Consider the following 12,804-nt stretch of genomic DNA (forward strand, 5'->3'; position numbering starts at 1 on the left):
ATTTGATTCCCGGCGTTTGTTTGCTTGCTTGTTTGTTTGTTTCACTTTTTTTCATAAGTCAACCATTTTATCTCAGTCGTTATGTTGAAACAAACTGCTGACATATGTATCCTTTAAAAAAAACAAAAGAAAAAGAAATGGACCTTTTAATAATTGGATCTTTTTAAATAATTGATCGAACCCCAAACATTCGTATGCAATTGTGTTCGACTATACGTACTCTATAATAGTTAGGTTTACTCAGTTAGTGAAAACAAAAGAAAAATTTGTGCCAAATTCGACCAAAACAAATTCGTGCCTTCCATAAAATTGGTCGATTATTGCATCGACCGCTTTACTAATATCCTGGCCAAATTTTATTCCGAGCTTTTTTTCCCAAGATTATAAGCCGAGTTTACGTGCTTCTGTTCCATACAGTACTCTGAAGGAGAGCATAACTGCTCTCCTTCCGTAAAAATCGTTCTTTAGCGGCTCAATTTCTGCCCCGTTAATTCAACTTTGTCCTGCGATCTTTTGGTTTTCCAAATTATTTTCTTGCTTAGATTGTAAAACCTGTCCTCCGCGGTATCTAATTCTCAGCCGTTCCAAGCACACGTCCGGGCATCTTATTATATTTGCCTTAATGAAACCGATTTACATCCCCTCTCTGAAGGACCTGTTTCGTAACATTATACCCGAGTAATTCATATAGTTTTCACCATTTTCTCTTACAAATCCTACGATTCGTCTGAGCACCTTTCTTCCAAAAGATCCCGATTACCCTCACCCGTATTGAATTTCAATTTCTCGCTATCGTAACGCGTTCTTTTCTATTCTAGAGGATAACGGATGAATAGTTATTTATTTAAAAATAAATAGATATACTTTTAATAATTAATATTAATATTAGCTATACTTTTAATACTAACGACTTTGTTTTTGTTTTTTAATTCTTGAAAAAATCGTCCATTATTAAATTGCTTATGTAGGATTATCTCGTTAGTTCTAAGATGAGTAAAATTCGCCCCGAATTGACTGGTTTGACATAATTTGTTTAAAAATATTTATTTGTTACAAATTAATCTAAAGAAAGGATTTTGTCAGTTCGATCGGTTTTTTATGTTCGAATCCTTTATCTTCACCAAATAGATCGATTTCGTCGAGAATTGTTTATTTTGTAGAAGATCCTCTGTTACTTCCTTATAAATTCTTCTACTAAGCCCACCGGGTTGGTATAGTGGTGAACTCGTTTTCCCAAATCAGCTGATTTGGAAGTAGAGAGTACCAGCGTTCAGATCCCAGTAAAGGCAGTTATTTTTATACGGATTTGAATACTAGATCGTGGATACCGATGTTCTTTGGCGGTTGGGTTTCAATTAACCACACATCTCAGAAGTGGTCGAACTGAGACTGTACAAGACTACAATTTATTTACCCTCATACATATCATCCTCATTCATCCTCTGAAGTAATACCTGAATGGTAATTCCCGGAGGCTAAACTGGAAAAAGAAAGAAAAATTCTTCTACTTAAGTGAGATTTTTGTAACAAATAATAATTTTATTTTCGTCGATGATTTGAGTTTTTTTTTGTTGTAATTGCATATTAATGGATCGCATATTAATATAACCTGTGTCATTCTTATATCCAAAGTATTTTCACGTCACTTGAAAAATTAAAGTAAATCAATCTGTTGTGTAATTTTTCTCGTCTTTGTTTTCTTTGGAACGGAATGTTTTTATAAGATTACTAATTTATAAAATAAGCTTTAATAGAGAATAAAACAATAGTTTAAAAAGCGCAGTAAAAATTATAAAAAAAAACTATATATATATATATATATATATACAAATTAATTATTGAGTTTGTATTTTTAAAACTATCTTTAAATTGTTTTACCGATTTTTAAAAGTGGAAATTTATAGGTGGGGGTTTTTACTGCGGTCGTTGGCACATTCGAATGTAATTGCCGTTGTGAGACCGTATTACGCTCAATTTTTTTTCTAATTTTCAGTTTTATTCTTTATTTGAACATTCATCTTTTAATTTATTTTAAGAAATTTATATCATTTTTCTTTTGAATTGTGTACAATTCTTGAATTTTAAGATTTCCGCTTTTTTGTTATATTTAATATTCAATTTTATATAATAAGCGGAAGAAATTTTTAATATAAATCTATTAAACGGTATCCTGATTTATTTGTAATATTATTGTTGTTGTATTGCTTAAAAAAAAGAAGGATGTTTAGGCCACGTTGTTTTGTTGTCGTGAATGAGAGGGTATGTTGTTTGGAAGTACAGTAATGGCTGAATAACGAGTGGAATGGTGGTGGTATAAAGCGAAGTTCAACCTAGCCTATACCTATACCGTATTATATTAGCGCAACATTTATTAATAAAATATACGACAAGGAAATCGTTTGATGGGAAGTGCATATTTCAATCGGTACTATTCAGTATAAATGAGCCAGAACGGTTTTGTTGTAGCCTGTACTCTGTAATGAATTTTTATTGCCGCCATAAATATTAATGCTATAATTTTGACGTTTATAAAGCGGTTTGTTGTTATTGAGCAATATTTTGATGGTTACGGCTGGCTGCGCGTTAATACAACTTTACTATACAGTATCAACTTTACTTTACTGTACAGTATCGTACAATGTATTATTACTACTACTGATGTCGGTATTCCTTCTGCTATTAAGTTTTATTTTTTTTATTTATTTGTAGCAGTAGTTTTAATAGTTTAGCGAGCGTAGATCAGATCGATCGCAATCATCTCGTAATCAGTGCTTTATGTGGTGAAGCCCGTGATATTCATTAACTTCTCTACCCGGTCGGTTATATACTACATACTATGTACGCTATTTTGTGATATATTACTGACGTTATATTAATTTCATTGCGCCGTATTTCTCTTTTGTATATAAATTCTTATTATATTTTATGCATTTATAAACTTTATATATATATATATATATATATATATATATATATATATATATATATATAAAAATAATGTTTCTGAGATAAGTCGTTTAGCTTTCCATTTAGAATGTACTATATATTAATGTATTTTAATTTATTTACTGTTTACATTGTTGTTATTGTTGACAAATGATAATCGTGTTAGTGTTTTAGTTGTACAAATCTAAGTTCACCGTAAAAATATATTTACAGTGATTTTATTTTTACATTTTGTGTATAAATTGACAATGAAATAGGCTAAAAAGCCTTCATAAAACAACTTCAAAAACCCAACCTTAAAGTAAAATATAAGGCTGTTTCAGTTCTGTAAGTTTTGACCTTTTTAAAATCCGTCCGACTCGAAAATAATTTTTATTTATGTTAGGTGGCACACACGAGATACGAATGTAAGATACATTATTCGTATCTTACCCTTTACATTATATTAATGTAATATATCATTATATTTGTTTGTGTGTCTAGGTATATATATATATATATTTGTTCCTTTATATTAATATATTTATTGTGTGTTTTTGAAATAACATTTTGCTGATATGTCTGACCAGAACACGGATTCTGTGTCCAAAAAATCTGCTCCTTCGCAGAAACCGAGAACAAGGGGTGCTCTCGCAAGGGAGGCCGAGACTAGTGTTTTAGACAAAAAACCTCCAACTACTGATGAGGGTATGCTTGTGGCAATGAGGTTAGCCTCTCATGTATGCCAGCAGTGACCCAATCGAGCGTTTGAACTTTCCTGGTTCGGGTTCTGAAGAGAAGATGGAGCTGTTGGCCGCCACCTGCAAAAGGGCAATTGACGAATTTCGGGATACTGATCGGGAGCCGTGCTGCGACGCAGAGCGAGTTGGGCAACCTACCTTGCAGGTCAAAATAAGCAGTCCTCCAGTCCAAAAACGTAAAGCTACGACCTTTGAGTGACTGACGGCAGGTTGCAACTAGAGAAGTATGGATTGGATCTATTAGACGCGGTTGATGATCGTATCACTACAGTTACGGATGACCAGTTTTATGGTAAGAATCTCGGCAGACTCATCCGGAGTGTGAGACACCTGACTCAGGATTTTGTTATCTCACTTCAGAATTCACTGTTGGCATCAACGAGGTTGTGAAAGGACACCCAGACATTGAAGGTCACCCAAGATAATATTGAACGTGTTCTTGAGACTGGCGAGATTGAAGAACGTACGGAGGTGGCCGGTTCTCGCTGGATTAAAGAATCGTACTCCAAAGTGGTCGTCAGGAGAGGCCTTCCCGAAAAAGATGCAGAGGGGTGTCATGTCTTCCTCCTCAATCAGTCATTGTCTAAGCGGAGTACTTACGCCTCCATGGTTTATAGTTGTGCACCTGGGGTGTGTAGAAGACTGAACTCCAGTACTGCCGTTCCCAGTGGCACTCTGCTTAGGGATTGTCAGAATACGGACATCTACAAGGAGAGGACTCGGATACCTCTAAGGTATATGTCCTAGTGGTATAGGACGAGGACACAGACTTAATTAGACATATGTTTACGGCCCTCTCGAAGACCCGGCGGGCTGAAGGTGAGAAGCTGGTGTTCTTTGCGCCAAACAACACTGCTGGTGATAGCTTCTTAAAAGTTTTGGAATACCTGGTACAGGAGAGAGATGACATTGCCGAATGCTACATTGTTACACATGATTGAGGTTACCACGCCTAAGGTTGATATTCCTAGGGGCCCCAAAACGTCTGTTGTTACAGTCGATAGAGAAGGCACCAGCTATACTGACCCTAAAAAGGTAAAAGGAGGGATCGCGAATGATATGGCTGAAGACATTCCGTCTGTCTGTAGGGATCGTGCTGAGTCCTTGGAGATGTCAGGGATGTCGATTCAAAACACGAAGACGTGAAAAAGAGGTTGGGAGAAACCCTGCAGGGGCTAGGATAACAAACCGGAGTGGGAACCTCAGACTACAGTCTGCGTTAAAGACCTGGATATTGATACAACTCTGGAAGAGGTAGAACAGGTTGTTTGGAGGGAGGTGGGTGTTGGAGGTTTTATGCGAGTCTCCCCTTTGAGGCCAGCCTATGGCAACACGCTCCGGGCTACTGCATGTTTTCCGCACAGAGAGGCTGGACACCTTGCGGATAAATCTCGAGTGAAGATTGGCTGGTACTCAGCCTCTTTTCTTAGACGATACTTCGAGCTAAGGTTGGTGAGGAGTGGTGAAAGGGCTTCTAGCGGGGGGCGGGGGCGTTGGATAGCCTCAGCTGTGAGGACTGGTACGCCTTGGTGTGCCAGCTCCGATGATAAATTGGGGACTTTGTACATGACGTGTGCCGCTATGACACTTCTCTGTTGTGATGAAAATCTTCAGAACCCGTCATCCAGTAGGGGGGAATTAAGACCAGAGTCCCGGTGGGGGATCCTCTTGGGGAACCTTCATTTCAGACATAAGGCACAGACAAGACCGAGACCCGGCCTTCTGCTAGGGGATAAAGGTTGCAGCATTACTGGATCCGGAGTCTCCTCGCTGAGGGTTAAAGGCTGGCACAATAAAAAAGATCCAACCGACGGGCCGACCTGCCTTGTCGGACGTACAGCTGGCGGGCGGGAAGGCCCGTTAAAGTTAAAGGACACTCCCCTGGGCTGAGTTATACTTAGCTGTGGGTCCGGCTCAGGGGAGGAGAAAGTCTTGCTGAGTCTTCTAATAAATGTTTATTCCTAATTTAAATATTGATACACGAATCTAGTAGGGAGAAGATGATTATGACAATTTTTTAAATGAAGGGACTAATTTTTTTTCTGTTATTCAACGTATATACCGATACGAGCGCATTTTATACGTCTATACTGTAGAATGCTATAAATACGTTAATTTTTGTAGAATTAATAACATATTCAAGTTCTTTTTGCATTCTTTGGCTGAATGATTAATATAGAGATGAAAAAAAATTCATAAGATAAATGTTGGTTTTTCCCCGTGTTTAGTTTTCCTTAAATTATTCCGGAACAGAATTCGGGGTAACGTTTATGTCAGAGGACATTTAATTAGAAATTTATCGTACAACTTGTATGCCGAAGAACGTTTCATTGAATATTTCGAAACGTGTTTAAAATTTCTAAGAAATAAATACTTCTAAAAGTGTTGACGTGTTCGGAAAAAATATATATTTCTTCCCGTCGTTTATGTAAATTATTACGTACGTTTATTCGTTATACTATTTTACACATCACTCGTCGACGTTGCTAGCGCTCGCAGAGTTTGTTCACACCTCACACGATAATAATAGTTCAGGGTCAGTTACGCCTGTGCCGGGTGCTGAAAAGATGAGATGTTCCGCAGCGGTCGGTCGTTCGTTTGTATTGGGAGCGGCCGCCGCGTGGAGCGAGTGAGAAATCGAAGGGGGCCGGGCCGGTAGAACGATTAAACTGTAATTGCAGGCCGTATAGGTATAATTTTTTTTTAACGTGGTGGTTCCTTCAAGGTCTGGGCTCGGTTCTGAGCATCGACCGGAGTCAAGGCGGTAATTGTTGAGCCTCTAGCTGGTGTACAGCCGAGTATCTTCTGCCACACCCTTAAGCTAGCCGTGCGGCATCGTCATAGTACGCGTTTGTTGTTTGTTTATTTAATTTGTAAATAGTTTTCGAAGATCTGTCTTAGCTTGTAGAGTTCGCATCCCTAACTTCGTAACATTTCATCTTCATCCTAGGCGCAAAAACTCACATAATATAATTCACAGGGCATTTGTATTAGCTGTTGTTAATTATTTATTATATATATAATAATCTCGAACATGAATTTATATTTGTATTTTATGAGTGAGATGGCACGAATTAATTTTAAAAATATGCAAAGATCCTTGCCAGAAGTTGGATTTGAAATCAGCTGATAGGGTTAAAGATAGTTTGTGTAACTTAACCGTGAATTTCATCGTTTTATTAGGAGTAGAATCCATTCTAATTCAGTATAGCCTTGATTGAGAAATATGCTGTATTATTATGCTGAAATTTCGTTCTGTTCCATAACTTAAACTTTGATTGAAACATCTTAATTCTTTATAGAGTTTACTCAGCTTTACTATTCTCAAAATAAAATTTTCAGTGATATCTTTGCGTTTCATTAAATGCTGAAACAAATTAGACCGTTCCTATTTATAACTGTCTTGTCTTTATTATTAAAATTACCTCCTATAGAGAGATATATTAACTTTCTTGAAGTGTCAACATTATTTTTACTTAATATATATGTATATAATATATTTTAAATCGAAACATTTAAAAATTTTAATTTCTTTTATTTGCTGCAGAGGTTTCTTGTTCCTCTTTTTGGTACTTTTATTTTTTGATTTGAAGGTTGCATTTTAGGAAACTACAAATGAAATGTTTAATAATGACTTATAAGAAAATTTTTAAAATTTCAAATGAAACATCACCCTTTTTTAATGTATTCATTGAGGATGCATTGCAGCGAAAATTTACAAATATAGATTTAAAACAAATATAATATTAAACAACTTTCTCCTATGATGATAAAACATTGTTTTGTGATTTACTCGCTTGGGATGGATTTCAGAAAATGATTTCAGGAAACAATAATTTAGGAAAATAACAATTACCAAAAAGTTATATAAGGAATATATATATTTTTCATTTTGATGTTGGGTTCCCTTCCACGTGATGTCCGTACTCGTAGCAAACACTTGAGCTATTTTTTAAATTAAATTCTTTTGATTTTCCATCTTATAATAGATTTAATATAATTTCTTAATTCTGATTAAAAAATTATATATATATATAATAAAAAGACAAATCTTGCTTAAAAATATTATTACTTTTATGAATTTCTTGGGTTAACCAATCAACTCTACAAACTTATAAATTGAATTCACAACATTTCACTTAGAATTTTCTAAGCTTCCTCAGGTGAGGAAGCTTCCTCAGGTGAGAATATATATCTTCTAGTATATTCTTTTTTTTTATATGTACTTTTTTTTCCATGTACACACATAAGAAATTTTTCATTAGTCGTAACTCGCAAACTAAGCACTTTAGTACGTATGTTTGTATGAACTTGTCCTATTATTTTCACTAGTAGATTATGAAATTCCCGGGAGAACTTCGTGATACACTCTATATATATGTATATATATATATATTTATTTATTTGGGTCTTTGCCAACATCTCAGTTACCTACGAGCTTTCAGTTGTTCGGTAGTAACGACGTATTAGAATTTAACGTAAAACGAGCCGATCGGATGATACAACCTAGTAAATGGAGCATTTTGTATATAGGTAGTTGAAGTGCGTGTCAGTAGATAAGCAAACAAAAAGTATATACGACAAAACGCATTAGTTAGTCGATACGTTACGGGATTACAAGGTCCAATAAGGCTAGAAAACCATTATATCCTGTTTAAAGTAGACATCCTTGAAACGAAGCCACTCGACTCCGTTTCCCTCTGTACCGAGGGGGTAACAGAACATGGAACATCTTGGCACCTGATCCGGTGCGAAGCCTAACAAGTATACAGAATATACGCGTGAATGTATTCCCGCACGCAAGCTCGCCAGTGCATACCGCGTAATGAATACGTGTTGTCATTTTAAGTATTATTTTTGTTGTCTTTGTAAAACGACATAAAATTTTAATGGGAACACTTGAGTGAGGGCATGAATTTATCGGGTTTGAGTCATCTGGGCCGAGTTAATTAGAGGAAACAGTTTATAGTTTTTATAAGAGAGAATTTTTTCTGCTTATAAGCTTACGAGTATATAATGTACGTTTGTCATTTTAAATATACCTTATGCCTTATAAGTTAAATTTGTTCCTAGTTTATTATTTTACTATAATGGTAATTCCGAACCGGTTTAACATTTTCTACTTATTCTTTCCAACAGACCTCGTCCATAAAATACACGATTCTGCTGGAAAAAATAGATAAACGTTTTAACTAGTAAAATAGAGTTTAAATTAAATAATAATAACCGCTACAAATTATTTATACGTATAATTCCCCCCCCCCCCGCACCTATTACATTTTAGTTATCTGCTAACAGCTTGACGATTGGTCCTTTATAAAAGCAATCGAGTGTCATTTATGTTTTTATCAGATACGAATACGGCAGCGTCATTTTCCCTAACGATGTTGAAAATATCCTCATTATACCTGTTCTTAAGAAGTCAGCCGCAGTGATTTATAAGAAAATTGTTGGCTAGGTTTGATACAAAAGTCTTTTTTTACAGTTCAATTTTTTCCATAAAATTAAATTGTGTTTGGCAATGAAAACTAGATTTTTAAGGTTCGAAAAATTAAAATATTAACAGTCGCTACATCGGTCGGTCTTTTTATTTTTTAGTTGCAAGAATTCTACTGACAGTGCCGATAATTGAATTTATACGAATAAAGTGCGCGTTTATTAAAATCCGTTTAAAAATAACTATCCGTTAGTTTGAAGTAGCTAGATTTGATGAACCTACGTCCTACAGTGTAGGAGTATGGAACAATTGATGTACATTTTTACACTCTCTGGACCATAACCTTAGCGAATTCCTGCGAGCCTTCATTTTAATAAATTAGTTTCATAAAAACACGAATTAAAATATAAAAACGTTTTAATAACACTAGCGAAACATTTCACCCTGATTTTTGCTTCCAAGTTAGAATAATATCCTTTATTAAAGTTGTAAGGAAACAGTTTTTTTATGAACTAATTTTTTTTAATTTATAATAGCCCCTAGAATTATACGATCCTTAGTTTCTTTGAAAATTAAAGTCCAAAAGATTAATAAATAATAATGTGTACTAGTAAATTAATAAATATCCAAAGAATTTTGTTACGCTATTATTTTATCTTTGGAGCAGAAATCTGAAATTTTGTAGTTGCTGTATAAATCGAAGCGTTTTCAGATTCATCTTGATATAAATTTATTTCTTAATATGATTCCCAGGAATGTACTACAACTTTGGGAGTAAGAATTTGTGAATCACCGTGTAATAGCCGATCGGTAGTTTATTACTCTAACTAGATTTTTTTTTTGGTATAGTATTAGGTGCAATTTTGTCTTTTGCGTGATTTTGTTGCAGTTTTTGCAATTTTCGTGAGTAATGTAATGCGTTCATCTCAAGTTCAGATCTGCACAGTTTAAATACTTTCATACGCCATAAAATTCTTAGATTGGACGAGCGTCTTTCTTTTGGAAACTTAACCTGTTGTCATTTAATCTTTCAGTCTGTAGAGAAAAAAGTGTAATTTCATTTAAACCGGTCAGCATAAAATCGTCGTCGATAAATGTTCTGCTCTCTTCAGAGTTAAAATGTCTTGACCTTTTGAGGTTTGTCAGCTGTATAGGCGCCCGCTGCCTAGAGGGTGTCTGATATTTACTCTAGGTAGGTTTATCCGTCACGGTCCTTCATTTTTTTCATACCTTTCATCCTTTATTCTTTCTTTCCTATTTTGAGTCGTGTAGATATAGGTCTGATTCTGCTAATTCTACGATGAGGTTTTCGACATCCGCAGAGCGGCTGGCCTATCCTAATCCTAGATCTGGGCAATAAGCGTAGCGGTTGAAGTGGGTTATCGATTGATACCGAATCTCTTAACCTTTCCTTAAATACGAAAACGCTTATTTCTGTATTTATGATCAAGATATTAAAAAAACCCGCAATACCGTGTCGTCTTTTCTGTCACGTGCTATTTGGATGGTATAGTATTATTTTACTGTTTTAATTCTGTGGACGAAGCATTATGAGTATTTATGTTTCTTCGCATCTGAATTCTAGCGAGTATTACAGAGTAAATTAATCTAATTTATTGCGAGTGTCGGTTACACCCACCCCTTATTTGAATAAATTTTGCGTAAACTTATTACAGGAAAAATGTTATAACATAGAATGAATTAGAAGTTTAATTTCATCGCAAATTATTGCGAAAGATACTGTAATTATACATGCAATTTTTACTATAATATTTATGCGATATGTATTGTCGGTTATTATCTTTGTGCGGTTTCTTGTTGATTTATACTTATTATAGAGTCCCTATCGCTTATTTAAGTTCAACTACTGATATTTCTCTTATAAGTTTCATTATTTTTTATAAGTAATTATACCTTCTACTTTTTTTAACGGTGAAGTATACAAATTTTGTAAGCATTTTTTTAGACATTTTAAAATTTACTGTAAGCCTGTTACACCGATCTCCACCTAGCGTCCATTCTTTTTCAAGCTAAAAATTATTATATCGCCAATTTGTATATAGTATGCATTTTCTTTTCCTCTTAATTTGAAACAGTTATATTAGCGAGGTAGGAATTATTTATATATATTACCAAAGAAATTGGTGGTAAATTTTTAAAGTTAAAAATAGATAAAACCGAATTCAAAAATATTCCCTAAAAACAAAAAAATAATACTTATTCAATTCCCCTTATTTCTCTTGAGAATTTTATTTTAAAAAAATTAATGAAAATGAAATAAAGTATCTCCTTCCGTTATTGAACAACGGTTCTGTGGGTAACCCTGAAGGCTCGTATTAAGCAATGGTAAGAACGAAAATGTGAGAAATGATGACAGATCATTTATGGCGACAATGTAGTTAGTCGTTAAAAAAAATCTTCCATGATATGCGGAAAAATCTGACAAAGGGGCAGTAGAGGAACTTTTGCTGCAAAATAGAAAAAAAAATCATTCAAATCTGTCAACTTGTTGAAGAGTGTATCTTTATACTTTACAATAAGAAATAAACTAAATATACTGTACGAGTATTATTATAGATTTATCTAAAAACTTATTCCTATTATCGAAAAGTTTTGTGATTTGGGATGATTTTTACTCGCATCTTATGTTAACAGAATGGAGTAAGCGGTCTGCTTTACTCGGTTGAATTTTTTGCGATGTTTTATAACTTTTCACAGTTTAAATTTGGTTTCTTGTATTAAGAAACCTTTGGGTTTAAAATAATTGTAGACGAGAAGGAAGTTAAATTGAATAATCTTTATTAAATATTGGGAAACCTCAACAACTTCTTTGGAAACGGCCGGGTGTTTTTTTTACAACAGATTGTAAACTTTGATATTATACATACATCATTTAATCTCGTCAAAAAATTTCCTGATTGTTTTCCTTGTCGTGAACCTGTTGTTTTCCTTTTACCTTTTGGATGAAAGGAAACTTTGGTTGCAGTGTGCCTGAGCTCATCGATCAAAAATCATTTAACAGTAACGTGTTGCAGGTTAAAATTACCCCCCACCGTCTCTAAGGGTTGTGAGCGGTTCGTGCCTATCGACTGAAGTGGATCTTATTTTCCTTCTGTACGGGATTGTTCGTCTTTTACATACAAGGTTAGTGTCCTTGGCCGAGAATAGATCGCACGTTAACTTTTTTCTTATCTGCGATTCCTTTACCCCTTTTTGATTTTGTTTGTGGATCTGACCCCGCTAGATTCGTGCTGAAGATGCCGGAATTTGTGTAGTTGGTGCATCAGTAGGGTGATTAACTTATGGTCGAGGTCGGTTATCTGTGTAGCTGTTCAAGGACTTGTGTTCTCTGGCCGGTGGCTGCCCTAAAATAAAGTGCCCGTTGTGTAAAGCGGCTAAAGTACCGGTAGTGTAAAGCCAAATCTTTTAAATAAATTTTCCTAAAATACAAATGAAAATAGAAAATCAAATTATAATAGCTGTTAAAGAAAGATAAATTCAAAAACATTTTAACAACGTTTTTTAAACTTTCTGAAACAATTTTTTTTCTCCGGATGTTTTATTTTCTACCTTATTTTGTCTTATGTTTTCGATAATTACGGCCAAAATTTCCCGGAGGAAAAATTAACCCTGATAGAATTTGGCCTTCTGGAATAGCTTCTTGAAATTTAACCACTAGTT

The 12,804-nt window shown here is 34.7% G+C and overlaps 1 protein-coding gene across 3 annotated transcripts in view; it reads left to right on the plus strand.

Moving 5' to 3' along the window:
* The window catches only part of twin (CCR4-NOT transcription complex subunit 6-like twin), a 654,848-nt gene that overhangs the window by 45,982 nt on the left and 596,062 nt on the right, over positions 1-12,804 (plus strand). The gene's annotated exons all lie outside the window — the stretch shown is intronic.

This window comes from Lycorma delicatula, chromosome 1, assembly GCF_047948215.1.
Source record: "Lycorma delicatula isolate Av1 chromosome 1, ASM4794821v1, whole genome shotgun sequence".
NCBI classification, from domain to species: domain Eukaryota; kingdom Metazoa; phylum Arthropoda; class Insecta; order Hemiptera; family Fulgoridae; genus Lycorma; species Lycorma delicatula.